We start from the raw sequence: 13,970 nt of genomic DNA on the forward strand, positions 1-13,970 counted from the left end.
AGAAATATGTCACATCTATTATTAAGAAGTCAAGAAGAACCAGACACTGGTGGCTCATGCCTGTAATCCTAGCTACTCAGGAGGCTGAGATCTGAGACTCATAGTTTGAAGCCAGCCCAGGCAGGAATGTCTATGGGACTTACCTCAATTAACCAGAAAAAAACCCACAAGTGGAGCAATAGTTCAAGAGAAAGAGTGCCAGCCTTCAGCAAAAACACTTAAGAGAGAGAACTCAGGCCCTGAGTTCAAGCCCAAGTACTGGCACAAAGATAAATATCAAGAATGTTTGACTTCTATGTTACAAAGAAAATTTAGCAGCTTTTGTCAGTCTTTTGGTGTCTTTGCTCTACAATTTAGGTTAGAAAGTCATTTTTCACTTAATATGTCAATTTATAAACTATGTAAAGCCTAAATAGTTGGGGGCAGTGGAAGATATATGCATGTCTATACACACACACACACACACACACACACACACACACACACACACACACTTTACATCTTTTTGGTTCTGTTTGTTAAGTGTTTAGGTAAGAAAAACTAAGTTTGTATAGCTTCTACACAGGACTGTAGTAGGCTATACTGAGTTGGAAAAAAAATTCCTAGGGCCCCAAATCTAACAGGAAAAAGATCCAAGGAACATAGCAGTGAGGAAAGGATTCATATGGCTTACACAGCAGCCCTCACCCCCAAGCCCAACCATCCAAACTTCATCCAGATGGCCTCTAGACCTTGGCCTGTTTTTCTCCATGGGGGGAAAGAGAAAGGAAGAAAATGAGAAACGCAGGCTGTTTTGCAGCCTCCAGTTTGGATTCTCTGAGCAGGGAAGTGTCCCAATAGCATTTTGAGAGCTCTCCCCTTCTGTTTTCCAAAGCCCAAAGAAAGACAGAAAGCCAGCTTCTCTCCTGCACGTAGTCTCTTCCAAAACACTGAGAAGCTGTCCATCCTCTCTCTTGGAAGCCTGAGACAATGGCGTGGGTGAAGAGTTTCACACTCACTGAGAGGAGAGAGGAAAAAGACAATTTTAATCAAGTTGGACTATTTAATTATATAGTTTTATTAAATGCTAAATCTATAATTAATAGCTGCAAATAGCCTATCACATTGAAACGTTATCAAAAGGATAGAGGAACTTAAATTACTCTTCTGTCAGTTGGTTGAAAAAAAAAACTACAACATACTGGATGACAATCTGAAAAATAAATGCCAGGACATGGATAACTTTCCTTGGTTGTGCCCATAAGTATTGAGAGTTCCTCAAAACCTTCTTCTTTTTTTCTTAATCCTAATAGCTCGCCACACTAAGTACTGTACTAAACGTTCTACTAAATATTTTGTGTATTAAAGTGTCCAACATAAAACTCTGAGATAGGCATTATTATTTATTATTATTTATATTTTGCTGAAGAAAAAACTGAATTGTACAGAGATTAAGTAGTTTCACTGAGATCTAACAAGCTACTGTCTGATTAGAAATCTTTCCATCCTTTGTGGCTTTAACACTACACAGAGAACTCTACAGGAAGCAGAGAGGTAAGGGCTGAACAACACCTGGAGAAAGCAGATTAATCAGCAGGGGGTTGAACACTGTCTTTTTGTCTCTGTATAAGTGGAGTCAAATGTTCCCTAGTTCTTAGCCAGTCAACAAAATAACACTTGTGAGGTGTCCTGGAAGGTTCAAGTGCTCTCTGAGAAATTATCCAGTCTCATTCTCATTCAACTCTATGTAACTGCCCTCATTTTACAAATGGAGGGACTAAGATAGAAAGATGTGAAATTTCTGCCCTGGTTAGGAAATAGTTTCATTCATTTCTCCCTAAGCCCTTGTACTTCTCTTAGACCAATGTGTCAGCAATAAGGAACAATAGAGAAAATCCATATTTAGCACACTGAGTGTGGTACTCAGGCTTCAAATTTCTACCAAATGAAAAAAAAAGAAAGCTTATTTCTAAGTTTGTATGCATGTGTTGAAAACCCTACTCTATTTCTTACCTTATAACAACCTTATAGAAATCACTGAAAAAATTGATGCCCAGTCATCTCTCAGACACAAGCAAGATAGTCATTGACACAAGATAGTCATTGAGGGTCTAGTGATGGTCACAGTGAGCACTGAGGGCAGCGTGGTGGACTACAGGCTCTACCTTTGAGAAGTACCTCTTTGTGAGTGATGAGGAGGGGAACAGGAAGGCACCACCTGTGGAAAACCCAGGAATCACCAGGTGAGAGTAAGAGTCATCCACTCTGCTGTGAGGACATAGAAGAAGGAACACTCTGGCCAAAAAAAAGCCTTCCTACTGGGCAGTAGAGTGGTTTTGGAGCCAGACTTGGATGCATTCTTCCAGTTTCAATGTAAGAGAATACTGAAAGAATGGCCTTTACAGAAGCCCGGGGAAGTTGGGGGAGGAACAGAGGAGGGGAAGGCAAATCGTGGAAAGGGCTGTGCACTTGAGCCTGTAGCTAGGAAGAAGTGGCTGACATTTTTTTAAGCAAGGGAAAGAAATAATTGGATGTACATCTAGAACACTTCCTTGGCTGTCATAGGTTTTTCTGGTTAAAAAATGCAATTCATAGAGACAGCAGCAAGCCTAAGTTGGGTAGGATGAGAGTCCCTTCTTCCCTGGAATGGATGGGAATGGTCAGATCTCCAGCACTGCCTTCCCACCAGGCTGCATGTCCCTACTTGAAGTTTCAAGACAGAGAAGGCCTAGACAAAGTAAATGAATATCACAGTCTCCAGGGCAGGCACTCAACACGCATAGTTGATTCTGACTGTTATAAGAGAATCACCAAGACAGAGTGGAAAGAAAGGCAAGGGAAAAGAGAGCGAAATGATGGAAATAATACTAAGGTTTCCAGCAGGCCTTCTGAATAGAAAGAGTGTAGTAGCCTCCTTTCCCAGACACCGAGGTAATGGGCTCATTCAGTGATCACAAGTGAGTTCAGGCTGAAACCAAAATCATGACAGAAACCATAATCTGGGATGATGGGAAAGGTAGACGCAGGAGAGCATGTAGCACCAGAGGCAAGAGGCAACATGAGAGTCCCCAGCGATTGCAGCTTTGGAGTTGTCAATGGTGAACATGGATGGAGCAGTTCTGATCAAAACCCAGTGGCACTGGATTACTGAAAGCATAGGAGGACATGCCCCTCAGTAGATGAATGGATCAAGAAAATGTGATATATATACACAATGGAATTCTATGCCTCCATCAGAAAGAATGACATTGCCCCATTTGTTAGGAAATGGAAAGACTTGAAAAAATTATATTAAGTGAAGTAAGCCAGTGCCAAAGAAACACAGGTCCTATGGTTTCCCTTGTTTGCAATGACTAGTACATGTCTAGGACAAGCAGAGAAGGTCAAAGGCTATGTACATATGACCATATGAGATGATGTTAAGCAAAATGTACCCCAAGACAGGAACACAAGTGGTTTTTTCTTTCTGGTTATTGTTTTTAAGGTAGTTATAATTCACTCTGTGATTCTTTTGTTTCTTTTGGATGTTCTTTCCCCATGGTATTACCCCTGTTTCACTGTATTTGATTCTGGTGTTTTGCATCTTGTATATACATTTTTGTAATTTGGGGAGGGGAATGGATATAGTAGAATGCTTAAATGGGGATGCAAGGTGACACTTTGTGATGATGAAATGTACAGGACACTATGTTGAAAATGAACTTTACAATGCTGGGGGGGAGAAATTAGGGAGGGGAGGGAAGGGATGGTAAGGGAAAAACAAAGAAGGAAGTAACAATGCTTGATAGGAAATGTACTCATTACCCTACTCGTGTAACTGTAACCCCTCTGTACAGTATTTTTAAAACAAGTATATATATATATATATATGTATATGTATATATGAAAGTATGAACGTATAGGAGGAACAGGAGAAGGGAGGCTTCGTTTACTCTCCTGCCTCAAGACCCAGGGTTGATGTTTTTCACTGTTTCAGTGGTAGTAAAGAAGTGGGAAGAATGGATTTGAGGTTAGAAATACACAAATGCTGAGTCTTGCCCTTGGGTCTGGGAAGGGACTTGTGAGCCAAGGGATGCCTTTATGGAAGTTAATGTCTCCAGAGTTGACTCAGCCAGACAACTAGGAAGTGAGGACCAAATGCAATGGGATTACAGGAGAGGGAGAAGAAGAAAAGGACACTGGAGATTGGAAAGACAAAGGGATCTGCCTTTATTTTCATTTGTTGTTTTTTTTTTCATGTCCAGTAGGGTAATCATGGAATCAGGGATGTTATCTCAAAATCGACAAGCTGGTTCTCACCAGGCATCAGGCTACATGTCAAGCTAGTATGGGGCACCCTCTTCAAATGCTTTTCCATCTCTTCTGATAAATGTGAAAAGTAGCGGTGGTTCTCTAGGGAACCCAGCTGCTCCGATTGGGCCTAAATGTGTAGTCTTTGTTCATGACAAAGTGCGAGTCCTAGGGAGTGCAGAGAGGAGCTTAATGAGTCACAAAGGTACACAATTTATCAAATAAAAAGAGTATGACATTTTAAAGTAAATTCCATGGAAAATGAATGTCCTGTTTTGCGATGAATCAGGCACTGAGAATATTTCCTCAGAAACCCAAGTCCGGATTTTCATTAAGGGAGAGAGGGAGTGTGTGTGTGTCCGTGTGTGTGTGAGTGTGTGTGTGTATTTGTGGGGGGGGGCACGCCTTGCGGGATTCAAGTGCACCAGTGAATTAACATCTTCTGGTAAAAATGCTGCCTGAGAAATTAAAATGATATTTGAAACATAAATCCCGTGTGCTAACAACTCTTCTTACAAGCACCCGCCAGAGTCAACAGGCAGAGTTTGTTTGCTAGGAGGTTGTTTCTGGAGGCCAATTCTTGAGTTCTCAGAAAACATCTGTGCAAATGCAACGGAGGAGAAACCGCAGCAATAGGAGCCATCAGCGGTTAGGTGTGTTATAAATACATTATTACTTCATTGTAATGGCACACGGGCTTTGGCTAGACTGCACAATGACCTCACCAGCTGTCAGCCCTTGAGTTCCTCCCCTTGAATGAGCATTCAAGATACAGCGGCGACTGGAGCGGTGCAGAGTAAACACAGAGGTAACTGTAAGAGGGGACCAGGCACAAAGAAGCAGGGATCCCTGGCCAAAGCCAGAAAGACTGAGGGATTCTTCTACCACACAAAACCGCCGTTCAAGCCAGCCCTGAAGGACCTTTTTCATGGAGCTTCCAACTAGTCCTCCCCTGGGCTTTCTTGCTGTCTTCCCTCTCAGAAAGGAGAAGGCAGGGCCCAACAGAAGCAAGCCTCCTCCCAAGGAATCTATTCGCGTAGTGGAAACTCGGAAACGCAGGCGAAGGCTGGGTGGCAAGGGTCCCAAAGCAGCTGGGCTTCTGGCGAAAGTTACTGGGCAGAGAGAACCAAGAACTTTATTCAGGGGCCGGCTTCTCTCTGCAAGCCAAGAGAACACTTTGAAGATAAGACGACTGCCTGTAACCAAATGGAAAACGATGGGTGGCCAAGAAGTGTCAGGAGCCGTGGAAAGAAATGGGGGAAAGACGAGAGGGGCACCAGGAGGGGGGCTGTCCTCACTTCAGATCAAGTTCCCACCCAGCTTCCCGCCTGCCTGCGAGGGACTGACAGCGCTCCAAGTGTGTGCACAGGCCTGGGAGGCGCGCTGTCTGATGTGGGTTTGGGGTGCTTCTACCGCAGGGGGACCCTCGGTGTCCTGGTGCCTCCTGGCTGGCCAAGGCAAGGCAAAAGAGAGGCAGATTGTGATGAAGCTTGGCATCAAGAGTGGCAAAGAAGCTACTGGGCTCCCCTCAGCAGCACGTCTACTACAGTTGGAAGGATGGGGAGCATCATGGCCTGTGCACAAGAAGGATGTGAAAATTCGTGAAACAACCATAAATGCAGCAGGAGAAGGAGGAGAGGGGAGGAGGAGGAAGAAGAGGGAGAGAAAGAGGAGGGGCAGGAGGAGGAAGTAGAGGTAGAGGTGAAGAAGAAGCAAAAGTGGGGGAGGAGGAGCAGGAAGTGAAGCAGGAGGAGAACCAAGAGGAGGAAGAGGAGGGGAGAGAAAAGAGAAGGGAAGGGAGGAGGTGGGGAGAGGAACCAAAAGAGGAAGAGGAGGAGGAGGAAGGGGAAGCAGAAAGGTAGAAGGAGGAGAGGATGGGGAGGAAGAGGAGGAGGAAGAGAGGAGGAGAAAGGAGAGAGTCAGAAAGAGGAGGAGCAGGAGGAGGAGGAGAAGCAGAAGGGAAAAGAGGAAGAGGAAGAGGAGGGCTTTGGGGGAGTTTCATGGGTAAACTCTATTGACCAATCTTCTAAAATCAGAAGGTGTTGGGAGTGTGGGAGGGAGAGATCAAAGAGGGATTTTCTTTTCTTTAAACTAAAAGAGGCTTCATCAATTTATTACTGAAACAAGTATCTGGTTCTATATACAGAAACCCAGAAGTCTCAATACACTTTGTGTTCAAGATACTGGAAGAAACAACCAGATTGCAAGTCCCATGAGCTCAAAAAATATTTGCAGGTTGACCATTAATGCCTCCAATGTTCCTGGAGACATTATTATGTTCCACTACATTATTATGTGTGGAGGGAATGAATGAATGGCTACAGCGGCCATTGCTCTCGCTGTAGTCAGTTCCTGGGCTCCGGGTATTAATGCTTCTTCCCGACAAGCTGCATAGGCTCTCAGAAGCCATGCTGTAAACAGAAGCATTGGTGTTTCAGAATGTGTCAGATACTAATGGACTCACTAACCATTTTGAGGGAGCAAGGGTAATAAGTATTTATTCAAGAGCACCCCCTCAATGATTTAGGAAAATAATAGTTAAAATGTTTCACTTCAGCAAGTATTTGATACATTTATTCCTCTATCCCTGCATGCCAAAAAATATTGTATGCTACACAGCATTTGTTGTTGTCATTGTTTTTGGTCTTGGAGCTTGAACTCAGGACCTGGGCAATGTCTCTGAGCCTTTTTTCCCTCAAGGCTGATGCTCTACCACTTTGAGCCACAGCACCACTTCCAGTTGTGGGGTGGATAACTGGAGATTAAGAGTCTCGTGGACTTTTCCTGCCAGGGCTGCCTTCAAACCTCAATCCTTGGATCTCAGTCTTGTGAGTCACTAGGATTACAGGTGTGACCCACCAACTCCTGCTCATAGAAAAATTTAAAGCAACAACAACAAAAAGGACCCTTAAAGAGCTTATATTATAGTGGTAAGATGGATAATGAAAAATGAAATATAGATAGGTAGATAAGTTGTAATCAGATAGGCATAAAATCTCCTATGGGGGGATGAATATGTTCTGTAAACTAAAGCTAGGCAGAGTAGAGGGTAGAAGTGACAGTTTTCTTCCTTATCTAGGACAATCAGGAAACTTGTCTATCAGATGATGTCTGACCAGAGGCTAGAGAGAAATGATAAACTAAACCCTACAGATATTTAAGGAAGAAAATCATTCTTTCTTTTTTTAACCTAGCATATTTTTTATTATTATTATTAAGTTTTTTATTGTGAAAATACCATACAGAGGGGTTACAGTTACATGAGCAAGGTAATGAGTACATTTTTTTTTATCAAGCATTGTTGCCTACTCCTTTGTTTCCCCTTACCATCCCTGCCCTCCCTCTCCCCGCCCCCAGCCAAAGTTGTGAAGTTCGTTTTTCTTGTACATGTCATTGTTGTAATGGGTCCACCTGTATCTTATTAACACACATTAGCCATACAAGGGTGGGTTTCACTGTGACATTTCTAGGTATGTAATCCATGTATCCGGTCATCCGCTTTCTGTCTGTGACTCTCCCTTTCCTCCCTCTCTTTCCCAATACAACAATTCCAGCAGGTTTAACTGTTCTATTTTTATGCATGCCGACATCTATTTTAATCACATTCATCTTCTTCTATCTTCATTAGCCAACCCCCTCTGGTAGTACCCTCTCTACCTCTACTCCAACCCCCTATTGGTCAGCAACTTTCATCAAAGTCCTTTATGCCTTTTTCATACAGCGTTGTCCTATACTTCATAATTATTCACCTTCTATCTTTCTTTTTCCCTTTGCCTTCCCTCCTTTCCTCATACGTAATCCCTTAGTTAGACTCATGTTCTTGTGTTTATTCATATCCATAATTATATATACAGGCATATGTGTATAAACATATATATACACACAGACATATATGTATGTGTATACACAGCATATATATACATATACATGTATATACATACGTACATATGCTTGTGTATATATGCATATTTACATATATTATGTATGTACACAGAGATACATGTATGTATACACACAATATATACATATGTATATATATGTTCACATTTATGAATGCATATATTTTATGTCTAACTAAAATGAAAGTCCTTCCAGAAGAAAATAATATACTCTGGGCATGAGTACCAAGCCACCAGGACCCCAAGAGGCAGTGTTGATACTCATTACCTTTCTTCTTGGTCTTTACTCCAGTTCCAGTGCCCAGACAAATCTATGTATGCCTTGCATTTGTTTCATCTCTCTCCTTCTTAGTACCCCCTACACAAACCGCACCACATGCTGTAGCTAGGTACTAGCTTATAGTAAGGAAATACTGCCACAGACTTCCAGCTCTGGCCATGCAAATCTGTGCATTTCCAGAGGTAAGTTTTCTGGTGTGGAGGAGAGGCTCTCAACATGTTAACCTCCTTCCGCCTTCTCTTCCTTTCACTGTGATCGCAAAAGTGCTGCTGACAGCTCAGTGCTACACATCCATTGCTGCAGTGTGTATCATGAATATCCCCCAAAGGCTCATGTATTGGGGTTTGGGGTCCAGGGTAGCACAGCTGGAATATGGTGTAACCTGTAGGATGTGAGGACTAGTGGAGGGAAGTGGGACCATTGGGGTGTGTCCTTGAAGGGAGCATTAGGACTCCCAAATCATTTTCTCCTTTTTGCCCCCTAGCATCCATCAGGTGGACAGATTCCTTGACCACACACTCCCACAGTTCTGTGAGGTACTGTGCACAGACCCAAAGCAATGGGGGCCACGTGATCATGGATTGAAACCTCTGAAAGTGGGCGCCAGAGTAGGTCTTTACATTGTTTGACACAGGCATTTTGTCACAGCAACAAGACCTGACTGAGAGATCCCTAAAAGCATTTTGTTCTGGCCAATATTTCCTCACTATGGTTTTGCTCCATCTTTACACACTACACTTTGAGGTGTGTAGGGCATAGATTGTTAGTTCCATTTTACAGAAAGTAAAACTGAGGTAGAGAGAGGTTATAATCCTACAATACCCAAGTGGCCAAGCAGAAACTGGGGAGTGAATTGCTGGCTCCTTTCTGTGCCCCGAGTAACTGCTGCACTATCACAGAATTGCTTCGGGCCATGTATTAGTGAGGACACAAGGAGGAATTACAAGGCTCAATCTGAAAAGCCTTTTAAAATTCAGGGCACTGCATAGATACATTACTATTGTGATTATGAATTTAAATTTAAATAAGAAATCCATACTTGCACACTGAGAGATATTTTACATTTTCACCACCAGAATTAGCCTTGGCAAATCCTTATGGCTAAGTATTGTCAACTATGACAGCTCTGGGTTGATGGACTTGAGGACAGTGGCCTGTATCTGCTGATACTTGCATTGACCAGGACACTTAAACACAGACTGTCCAAAGGTAAATAATTTCTTTGTGCACCCACGACTATAAAGAATGGGGAGCTGCAAGGAACATGAGTGTCAGATGATGATGAGTGAGGAAAACTGTAGAAGTCAGTAGGCTCTCTGACACTTAGCATCATATGATGATGTCATCAGCAAGGACACCAAGATGTGCTGCTTGCTGAACTCTGTGCTGGTGTCACTACTCTTCTTGGGTTTCTTTCCAGTAAATTATGCCTATGTGGCATAATTGCTAAAGCATAAAACCATGGTTTTATGTTGATGGCCACTGTATATCTTATATCTTCTGAAGACCCCTATACTAGAAGGAGACTTTCATCTTTCAGAGTCGCACTTAATTTTAAGACTTCTCCTGTAAAAGGAATAACAGGGGCATGGAGAAGTAAGGGGAGAAATGGTTTTCCTTGCTTCTTAGAACTTTCAGCTGCTGTCACATTCTTGTAAGTTTGCTTAGCTAAGGCTCACAGGGCACTGGACATTTCTCCGAATAAGTATCTATCGTGTAAACTTAGAAAATTTAGCTGAAGTGGGGAAGCTGATTGTATTAACTCCATTTTTTGTCTACTGTCCCAATAGAGCTTGGATAGGTGGCAGTACATTAGCTGTCTTATCCTGTTAAGACCCTCCTCTGCGGCTTTGGACAAACTGTGCTTTGGCATACTGAAAATTTCTGTTGTTGGGATTTCAGTATTCCATTGTCCAATACCGTCACCATAAGCCTTATGTAGCTACTGAGCTCTTGAAATATGGCTTATCCAAATTGAGGACGTGCTAGAAGTAAAAATTACACATCTCTAATTTCTGTGGTCCCAGTTACTCAGGAGGCAGAGATGCAGGGACCATGGATCAAGCTTACTTGGGTTCACTCACTAAAATATTAGTGAGACTCTGTTTCAGTGAACAATCTAGGTATGTGTTCATGATGGTAATCTCAGGAGGCATAAGTAGGAAAATTGCTATTTGAGGGTGGCCTGAGCAAAAAACCAATAGCTTCTCTGAAAAAATAACTAAAGCAAAGAGGACTACAGGTATGGCTAAAGTGATAGAACACCTGCCTATGAAGCATAGAGCACTGAGTTTGAACCCTAGTACTGCCAAAAAGATGCTAATAATATCAATATTTTTTGTTGGGATTGGGAGTTTAGCTTCCTGGTAGAACATTTGCTTAGCATGTGTCAACATGTAGTTCTTCAGCCCGCTATTCAAATTTTTCATCTCATTTAATCAACTCAAAAATCTAATGAAGGGGGGCTGGGAAGGTGGCTCAGTGGTAGAGCGCTTGCCTTGCATGCTCAAGACCCTGGGTTCGATTCCTCAGCACCACATAAGCAAAAAGAAAAAAGCCAGAAGTGGCGCTGTGGCTCAAGTGGTAGAGCGCTAGCCTTGAGCTGAAGAGCTGAGGGACAGCGCCCAGGCCCAGAGTTCAGGACCCACGACTGGACCCAAAAAAAAAAAATCTAATGAAGGAAGATTTTAATGAAAGCCCTTTTAGTCCCCAGTCCTGAACAAGAAATTCATTGATTATGTTGGGAAAGGATAAAGGTTTAGATATCATTAGAATTCATTTCACTTGTTTCTTTTTACTTTAGTGAAGGTAGCTATTAGACAAGTCAAAGTCACAGATGTATTTGTGTCGTATTTCTACAGGTTGGCACTCATGTAAGCAGAAGTATCTTGATACTTTTTTGGAGGGATTGTTTAGACCTGAACCATTCACTTTCCATTGTGATGAAACTTCCCTAGCAACTATATATCGTCACCACCACCACTACCCACATCCTTTCTATTTCAGCTCAATAAGAGGCAGGGACTTGATAATACACATTATCACATGGACCCTGTGACCTAATGTAATGAAAGACAAATCAGTCAGGGAGCTGTGAACACATTTTTTTCAGAGATGCATAATTATGTAAAAGTTATGGAAGCAACAGTACCTTTGGTGTCTATGATTAAACAGTCCAGAGATTTTTGTTTCAGTCTCATACCAGATTCTAGGATATTTTCCCATTGATTTTTTCCCCCTTCCATATGAGAGTATGATTCTCTGTTGCCTGCCTCTTACCATTCTTTATCCTCTTAGGGTACCATCTTGGAAGACATCCATTGAAGACAAGGGTGAACACTGTTATGTTCAGATGTTAATGTCTGACTCTGGCTTGTCATGGGCAATGGCCTAGTCTGGTATTTACAGCTCAAGGAAGAAAAAATTAAAAAGCAGATTGCTTCCAGAAGCTGTACATCTGCCGCCCAGTAAGCCTGCTGCTTTGACGCACTCAGCAAAGTGCATGGAGAACTCCCGAGCATTGCAGCGATTTGGTTAATTAGGTAAAGATAAGGGTTTCTGAATAGCAGAGTCAGTTTGCCATATTGGCCTGGCACCCAGGGACATGCAATGAAAAATTAAAAAAAAGCTCGGCTGTCTGGATGCATCTGAATGCTCGGTTATTTCATAAAGCCTGCGCTGTGTATTTGGAATGCACATTTGCTCTTATGAATAACAGTAATTGTTTGGCTTGGCCTGCCTTTGTGTGACCGCCAGCTGGCAATGACTGGAACCGTGACACATGACACTCCAGCTGTGTCCACATGTTTCTGCCTCGCAGTATCCACTTATATAATTTGCTTTTTTGATCAACAGTTGAGCCTTTTAAAGGAACTCGTCGTATTACACATGCCAGCTATTTCTCTGTAGATACTTCTATTGCAATTTCAAAACAAAAAGGATTTCATTATTCCTTGCTTATTATGATGATGTTGCGACTTCATTAAATATGGTGCAGTAAAAGATATAATCCTAATTGAACCTGAGTATTTTCCCTTGAATACACATAATTACAAGACAATAGCTTAGCATTTAATCAAATGAACTATTAAAATAGTAACTAATGATGGTCTCACTATGACTGACAGACCTGGCCCATCTTTAACTTTCCTCCTCATTTTATTGGGTTTGCCATATTAGTCGTTGCAATTAAGTTTGTATTGGAGAGCTGATAACTACCTGGGTTATGATGAAGATTATCTGCTTCGGTTTCAGATTTCTGTTGTGCTACAATCTATTTTCTTCTTAGAGGTTTGGAAGAAGCAAGCGTAAATTGAACTTGACCCAATATATACTTGTATTTTTATTACCTTTTCCTGTGAAACTGAAAACATTCACTTAATCCCTCCTTCCTGATACCAAAGAGTTAGGGAACACACACACTCCTTTCAGCTCTTGGGAAAATTCTAAATTATGCAACCTTGGTAACGATGGTCCATCCAGTAAAACTAGGCCATTGTTGTTGTCTAAAATTCCTCTTCTACTTCTTTGCTTGCTGCAGACACCATGAAATCGTTGAGTTGATTAAATTTGATGAAATATCTGAATAGCTGACCAGAAAACCACACGTTGACACTCACAATGGCTGAGAGAGTCAGGTATCCTGCAAAACTGCTTCACATTGGCTACCTTTTACTTGGATAAGGGAGAGGTAAATGGATATCCTCTACTCTGTTAGTAGTCACATTATTCTGACTTGTGTGTGAGCACGCAGGGCCTTACTTAGTAATCCTGAAGGAATTAAATACGGTAATTATTGAACAATGTGAAGAGAGGAATATAGCAAAGTGAATGCCCATTATACCAATTGTCAGACGTGAAATTCCACTTTATGCTTCTGCCATTAACTAATTATATAGCCTTGGAGGGGGGAATCTTATTTTTTTTTCTTTCTTGGAGCCTGTACTAGGGTTTGAACTCAGGGCTTTTGAGCTTGTAAGAAGTTACCCTACAATTTGAACTATATCTCCAGTACTTTTTGCATTGTCTTCTTTTGTTTGATTTCTGTTTTTGTTTTTGCATTTATGTTTAGATAAACCTGGACCAGAATCTTCCTATTTACACTGGCATAACTAGGATGACAGGTGCATACCACCATGCCCAGCTTTTTGATTGGTTGAGATGAGTTCTTAAAGACTTTCTGCTCAGGTTGGCCTCAAATCACAATTCCTTCAAGGATCCTGCAAGGGTTAAATGGCACAAGCCACCAAATCCAGTTATCTTTTACCTCTCTACAAAGTTATTTATTTTGCCTTATGTTTACTTGACGAATAATTATATATATATACAATGTGATGTTTTGATCTAGGTACATATTTTAGAGTGTGTCAAGGTAATCAACATACCTTCCCATCATTCATTTGCCAATCTTTTCTTTTTTTATTTTAATTTTTTGTGAACATACTGTACAGAGGGGTTACAATTACATGGGCAAGATAATGAGTACTTTTCTTATCAAGCATTGCAGCCTCCTCCTTTGTTTA

The sequence above is a fragment of the Dipodomys ordii genome, unplaced genomic scaffold (genome assembly GCF_000151885.1).
Source record: "Dipodomys ordii isolate 6190 unplaced genomic scaffold, Dord_2.0 Scaffold63, whole genome shotgun sequence".
NCBI lineage: Eukaryota > Metazoa > Chordata > Mammalia > Rodentia > Heteromyidae > Dipodomys > Dipodomys ordii.